At 42.1% G+C, this 7,645-nt stretch overlaps 1 pseudogene; it reads left to right on the forward strand.

Moving 5' to 3' along the window:
- Positions 1-2,519: 2,519 nt before the first annotated feature.
- On the forward strand, positions 2,520-5,179 carry LOC102827217 (annotated as a pseudogene).
- The last annotated feature ends 2,466 nt before the right edge of the window (positions 5,180-7,645 follow it).

The raw sequence follows: 7,645 nt of genomic DNA on the forward strand, positions 1-7,645 counted from the left end.
TGGTTTTCTTTATCAAAAATTGTTTTGTTCTTTTTTTTTTCATCTTCCTCTAGTCGTGTTCTGATTATCAAGCCATCAAGGTTAGGTCAAATGGGTACTGTCTGCAAGTTTGGGTGTTCTTGTGCATCTCCCCTCACTTCATATCAGCTGGATGCTTCTTTACTCTCAGCTCTAGCCCTCTGTGGCTATGTCCTTGTCCATAGGCTCAGGTGTCCCCAGGTCTTACCACACTTTGGACCAACCAGCCTTTGCTCTTTTCTCTCTCATCTCCAGGTCAATGGGAGGCTATGGAACATGGCTGAACTTAGCCCATTTCTTCATTGCTGTGTTTCCCCCTCTTCCACTCATCAGTGGACCTGCTTATGTGTTCCCTTTGAGTTTCAGCCTTGGGGGGGGGGGTTTCCTGAAGGAACTTGATTGCTTGCCTTGATGGCTTCCTGGAAAACAACTTGCTTATTCTTGTAGTAGCCAGTAATACTACCATGCTTTTTCTGGGCTTTTCCTGATGATCTTTGAAGATGTATCTTCTGTTGCTCTAGCTGTTCCAGACTGGTGGTCAGCTTGTCCTTTCTAGTGGGAATGTCCCACCTCAGAAAGTTTTGGATGAGTCTCAGGATTCCACCTAAAGTCCTATACACTGCACAGTCTCTGCAGGAGGCCTATTTCACTGGGCAAGTTGTAGAACTCCTTTTAGGCGTATCAATCAGTTATAGGCTGAAGACAGGCTTATAAGTGTTCTGTAATCATGTTTCCCGACATTGCTTTCTATCCAACTCAAGTGCCCATTTTACAATAGGTAGGCAAGGGAAACAAGTATTCATAAGACAGTCAAACATCTTAGTAGTATTTCCCCTCTTAAAACTATTTCTTGATCCCTGTATCACAGAGCCCTGTTGTTCCAAGTTTGAGCATGCATCACTCTGTCCTATTTACCTCTGTCCCATTTAGCTCATGCAAAACTGTCTCAGTGTTCCCCTATCTACCTTGTTCTTCCACCCATTCCCCTTCTTATGTACTGCCTTCCCCAACACCCAAACTATGATGTGTCTGCCCCCTACCCTGGGCTCTACCATCGCTTTCCTCCACCTCCCACAGCCCCCCTTCCCAACCCAACCCCACCAGCAACCAACAAAGAAATGTTTGTTTTTGTTTTTTCCTTTTAGTATGGGTATTTTTTTCTTAAGCTTTTACAGCAATGATCTTATGCAATATTTGTTGTTTTGTGACTGGCTAATTTCACTCAACATATTGCCCTCAAAGTTCATCCATATTATGTGGTGGCTTGCAGCTTCCTTGTTATTCTTCAAGGTAGCATAATGTTCCATTATGTGTATGTACCAGTTTGTTTATCCATTCTTCCACTAATGGGCACTTAGGCTGTCTCCGTGTTTCTGCTATTGTGAATAGTGCTGCTATGAACATTAGCGTGCATATGTCTACTTGTGTTATAGCTCATATTTCTGGTGGATATAAACCAAGTAGAGGAATTGCTGGATCATAGGGTATTTCTATTTTCAACGTTTTGAGGAAGCACCATACTGTTTTCTAGAGTAGTTGGACCATTTTGCATTTCCACCAGCAATGTAGGAGGGTCTCAGTCTCTCCATATCCTCACCAGCATTTATTATCCTCTGCATTTTTGAACTTTGCTGTTGTGAGATGATTTCTCATTATTGTTTTGGTTTGCATCTCTCTAATAAGTAGTAAGAGTCCTGGTGTGGCTCTGTGGGTTAATGCTCCAGACTGCAAAGGCATTTGAATCGCAAGATCGGCGGTTCAAGCTCACCAGCTGTTCCTCGGAGACCCTATACAGGGTCGCTATGGACTGGAATCAACTCGATGGCACTAAACAACAACAACAATGCCTAATGATCGTGAACATTTCTTCATTTGTTTGTTGGCTGCCTGAATATCTTCTTTGCTAAAGTGTCTGTTCATGTCCTGTGCCCATTTTTTAATTGGGTTACTTGTCATTTTCTTGTAGAGATGTTGTAGTTTCCTGTATATATTAGAAATTAGTCCCTTGTCTGATATGCCATTGAAAAAGATTTTTCCTATTCCGTGGGCTCCTTTTTAATCTTTTGGTGAAATCCTTTGATGCACATAAGTTTCTAATATTTAGAACCTGCTCATCATCTATTTTATATTCTTTTGTCTGTGTATTTTCCACAATGTTTCATAGTCTCTGTGTGCCCTGGATTAGAGCCCTTAAATTTTTCCGTATTTTTTTCATTGATGGCCTTTACAATTCTGGAATTCCCATTTAGGTCTTTAATCCTTGCTGAGTTGGTCTTTGTATATGGCGTGAGGTTAAGGTCTTGTTTGAATCTTTTACATTATCGATTTCCAGTTCTGCCAGCACCATCTGTTGAAGAGAGTATGTCTTCCCCACTCAATGTACTTTGGCCCTTTGTCAAAGTTCAGTTGGCTGTATGTGGATGGGTTAATTTCTGTATAGGTTTCAGATTTTGATGGAACACTACATATCCATCCTCCCTGCGGGTGTCGGGGGTGTCGCCATGGAACAGTATGTGAGTCTTTGGTACTCTAGTATACCAGCACTCTGCAAGGTATTTGGAATGATTCCCCTTCCCCAACTTGCTTCCCACACAGGAATTTCCCTCTGTCTTTCTCCTCTCATACTTTAACATAATATCTGTAACTAGTTTAGACATTTATTTTATAGAAGAGGAGCCTACAATTTCAAATAGCTTATGTTTTCCATCTTGTGAAAATCCCTGAGGCACGTGAGGAGGATCTGAATGAAATGGAAGAAGGAAATACCTAAGGAGAAGCATGCATATTCAAACTAGAATATGTTATTGTGCTCACAGACCACCCCAAATACAAGTGTGATATAAAATGTTTCCTGGAGCCAGGTTTGATTTCCATATGATCTGCCTGTTTGACTTCAGACATGTACTTGTTCTTTGTCCTGCTGTCTCTTACAAGAAACTGTCACCGGCCTCTGCCATCTGAGTAGATTTGTCCCTTGGGGTACACTGGTTCAAAGAGGACAAAAAGAGGAGAGAAGTCAACATATTCCTCCTTATCTCTATCTTTGATGAAATCTCTGGTAGCGTTTCTTTGTGCATTTGATTCCTGTTTTCGTCATGGATTCGGGTCCTGAATTTGGAAGCACACCCTTTTCCCTATGATTCTCCAGTTTTAGTATGGCAGAAGCTCATTACTAATCTCTGGGGTGCCGCACCATCTCCAGGCCCGTTCCTTAGTTCTTTCATATTCGGTATAATCAATGCCATGATTAAATTCTATCTTTCTGAAATACTTAGTTTGATACATGTTTTCTGACTGGAATTTAAATGAAACATTGTGTTTCTTTTCTATGAGAAAACTTGTTTTCAATTGAGATTCCATCTTTACCAGAGCTTGTTTGAATGTAAAAATAATGCTGCAGTCAATCTAGTTCAAATCAAAACATACTTATTGCAAATATACAGATTTCATGGAATCCAAGATTAATTGCAAGTACATAGAACATGAAATTGGGTCTACTCTTTGCTCAGGGCAGGCTCAACCTTCAGTTTAACTTATGTAAATCTCCTGAAGAAAATTCTTGTTTATTTGCAGTTCATAGTTATATTCAAACAGTGATCTTTACAAAGTTAAATGCAATTATGTATCTGTTTGAATTATTTATTATGTACTTAGACTTGACCAGAGTCAATAGAAGAATAGGTCAATTGAACCAGAAGATCCAAAAGAAAAACTTAAGTTAACTCTGTTGTTGTTGTTGTTGTTATGTGCCGTGGAGTCGGTTCCGACACATAGCGACCCTGTACAGGGTTTCGGAGGCCTCATCTTTCTCCTGCGGAACAGCTGGTAGTTTCAAACTGCTGACTTTGAGGTTCGCAGCCTGATTCGTAACCACTACGCTACCAGAGTTAACTATAACTTTCAAATTAATTTGCTTTGTGTCTTCATTTTTTTTTTTTTGTCATTAACTTTTCCCAAACTTCTGTCAGTTGTTGTTGTTGTTAGATGCCATCTAGTCATTTCTAATTCACAGGGACGCCATGTACAACTGAAAGACACACTGCCCTGTCTTGTGCTGTCTTACCATTGCTCTGTTTTTGAGTCCATTGTTGCTGCCACTTTGTCAATATCCCTTTGAAGGTCTTCATCTTTTTTGCTAACCCTCCACTTTACCAAGCATGATGTCTTCTCCCTACAGGGAGAAGATCCTTCCTGACAGCATGTGCAAAGTATGAGAGACAAAGTCTCACCATTGCCATCTTCACTTCCAACGTGCAATCGGGCCATACTTCTTCCAAAATAGATTTGTTCACTCTTCTGGCAGTTCATGACATAATAATAATCTTCGCCAACACTGTAATTCAAGTGCATCAGTTCTTCTACTGTCTTTCATATACATGGTCCAGCTTTTGCAAGCATGTGGTGGTGGTGGTGGTGCTTATGTGCCGTGGAGTCGGTTCCGACTCAGAGTAACCTTGTACAGCATCTCTGAGGCTGTAAATATTTACAGAAGCAGAAGTGATTAAAAATACCATGGAGACTGTAAAGTAGTTTGAACTGCAAAGTCGGTGATTCAAGCTCACCAGCTGCTCCTTGGAAACCCTATGCAGGGTCCCTATGGGTCGGAATCAACTTGACGGCACTTAACAACTCCCCTGATTCTTTCACTGGGTCTGCCCCTCCGGCTGTTTGCTGTCATTGTGACTGTACATTTATGTGATTATCTGTCCGATTAATGTCCATCTCTCTTGCTAAAAGGATTCGAACCCCTTTGCGTCCCTTGACTTCTACTGGGAGCCTCTTAACCGTCAGGTGCGAGTAGAAGGGCCCGTGAAGAAATTGCCTGAGCATGAGGCAGAGCACTACTTCCACTCCCGCCCCAAGAGCAGTCAGATTGGGGCTATGGTCAGCCAGCAGAGTTCTGTGGTCCTCGATCTGGAGTATCTGAGAAAGAAGAATGAGGAACAGGAGCGGCTCTACCAGGAACAAGAGGTGCCTAAACCAAAATACTGGGGCGGCTACATACTGTACCCACAGATGATAGAGTTCTGTCTGGCAAGGCCAAACCAATCACCTGCATGACCGGATTGTTTTCCGGAGACTTCCGGCAGGAGATTCTCCTTTGGGGTCCATGGCCCCCCGCGGGGAAGAAGACTGGCTGTATGAGAGACTTGCATCTTGACTCTGGAATTTGCCTCCATAGCTGGAGCTGGGGCAAGGCACTACAGGAGGGGCTGGGATGAGGAGTTAGGCCCCTCTGAAGTCAACACATTTTCCTCCCCACCCTAAATTATTCAGGGCTTGTCCTCCCAGTTCTCTCAATGGGAGTGGAGTGTAACAGTGACAGAGAGAATCACAAATGGGAAATAATCCCCTAATTATGTTTCTTCACCTTAACGAGGATGTGTTGTAATAGCTAGCTCACTCTGGAGGTAGCAAATGCTGAAATTTGCTTCTCTGGTGACACCTGGTGGGCCCCCAGCAGCCCTGTGTGTTGCCTGTGCCTGGTCCTACTAACCAAAGCTGATTGATCTCAGGGTAGGCACCTGAGTCAACCTAGCCAATCAGGTTTTCGTGTCCGCAATTTGAAATTTGGAATGGAGAGACCCAGAGGCTGGGAGTTTTTGTATCCAAGTCATTGGCGGCAGCCTAAGAAGCCACTGTCCACTGTCTGCTGCTCTTGTGATTCCCCCAGCTGCATTGTTGTTGTTAAGTGCCATTGAGTCGATTCCATCCCATGGTGACCCTGTATAGGCTTTCTGAACCGCCGACTTTGCATTGTAGCGCATTGGCCCACAGCGCCTCCCCAGGCCTCCCCAGCTGCCCTAGCCCTCTCCTTTCCAGGTCCAGGCTGTGCAGTTCCTCCTGCTATCCCCTTAACAAACTCGCGGTTTGGCTTAAGTTAGCTAGAATGGCATATACCCTACTGATTGTTGCCTGTCATTATATGAATCGCAGTTTAATTTTATTTAATCCAGAGGAGCTATAGATGGAAATTTCAGAGAAGTTGGAATTTTTTAACAATCAGAGTTGCCTACATGGGAGTGGGCTGGCTGCCTATGAAGTGATAAGTTCTGTCCCTTGAAGTTGGTTCTGACTCATTGCAAACCTGTATGGGGTTATTCAAGGAGCAGCTGGTGAGTTTGAACCACCAGCCTCGTGGTTAGCAGTCTAGTGCTTGTCCTATAGCGCCACACCAGCTAGACCTTTCCTTTGGCTAATTTTAGTACCCACCCCCAATCTGCTGAGCACCCTGCTCCCATCCCCCCCCCTTTTTTTTTTGACTGTTTTGTGGTGAATTATTTGATCGTTTGCATGGGAGAACATTGGGTTTAAATTCATCCTATCTTATATCGTTACATTGCCATGGTTAATCCTGCCGTAATTTTGGAATTGAAGTGGAGTATTCAATCGCAGTTAGGAATTTTATAGAAGGGATTCCTGTGCTAGATGCCCTAAAGGCCAAGAAGATTTAAATCAAGCTTTTTACCTTTCCTGTTTGTTTATAGAAATATGTGTGTATATACCTGTATACACACACACATGCGCCTCATTTTCCTGGTGTTGGATGCTGTCAAATCAATTCCAAATTACAGCAGCTCTGTGTGACAAGTAGAACAGCCTCTAATCTTTATGGAAACAGATAGCCAGGTCTTCTTTCCACCAATGTTGGGTTTGAACCACCAATCTTTCAGTTAGCAGTCAAATGTTTAACCAGTGTGTCACCAGAGCTCCTTTTCCTAGTATAAAATTAACTTGTTGGCGCTGTAGAACCATCACTGGACTGCTAGCAGGGTTTACAGTTGAAGCCCACCAGGCACTCCTTGGAAGCCCTATACAGGGTCACGACGAGTCGGAACTGACTCAAGAGCATTTAACAACAACAATAAAGATGATGCCTTTCAGACTAATAAAAGAAAGAAAGAAAGAAAAATACTATGGCTTGGGTCAGGTGCACATCGGTCCTCAAAGTGACATATTTGTTCTTTAACACTTTAAAGAGGTCTTTTGCAGTACATTTACCTAATGCGACACTTCTTTTTAATTTCTTGACTGCTGCTTCCATTACTATTGATTGTGGATCCAAATAATATATAATCTTTGACAACTTAAAAATTTTCTCCATTTATCACGAAGTTATTTTTTTGGTTCAGTTTTGAAAACTTTTAGTTTGTTTACATTGAGGTGCTATCCATACTGAAGGCTATAGTCTTTGATTTTCATAGTAAGTACTTCAAGTCCTCTTTGCTTCCAGTAAGTAAGATTGTATCATATGCATATCACAGGTTGTTAACAAGCCTTCCTCTAGTCTTGGTGCCACATTCTTCTTCATATAATCCAGTTTCTGGAATTATTTACTCAGGATTTAGTCTGAATAATTATGGTGAGAGGATAAAGCCATGAGACACATTTTTTTTTTTTTTCTGATTTTAAACCATCCAGTGACCCATTGTTCTTTTCAAATGACTGAACATCTCTTGATCTGTGTACAGCCTCCTCATGAGCACAATTAATTGTTCTGGGCTTCCCATTCTTTGCAATGTTTCCATAGGTTGTTAAGATCCTCACAGTCAAATGTGTTTGCATAATCAATAAAGTACAAGTAAATCTTATTCTCTTAGTCTCTGCTTTCAGCCAAGATCTACCT

This window comes from Chrysochloris asiatica, unplaced genomic scaffold, assembly GCF_000296735.1.
Source record: "Chrysochloris asiatica unplaced genomic scaffold, ChrAsi1.0 scaffold00020, whole genome shotgun sequence".
Taxonomy (NCBI): Eukaryota; Metazoa; Chordata; class Mammalia; order Afrosoricida; family Chrysochloridae; genus Chrysochloris; species Chrysochloris asiatica.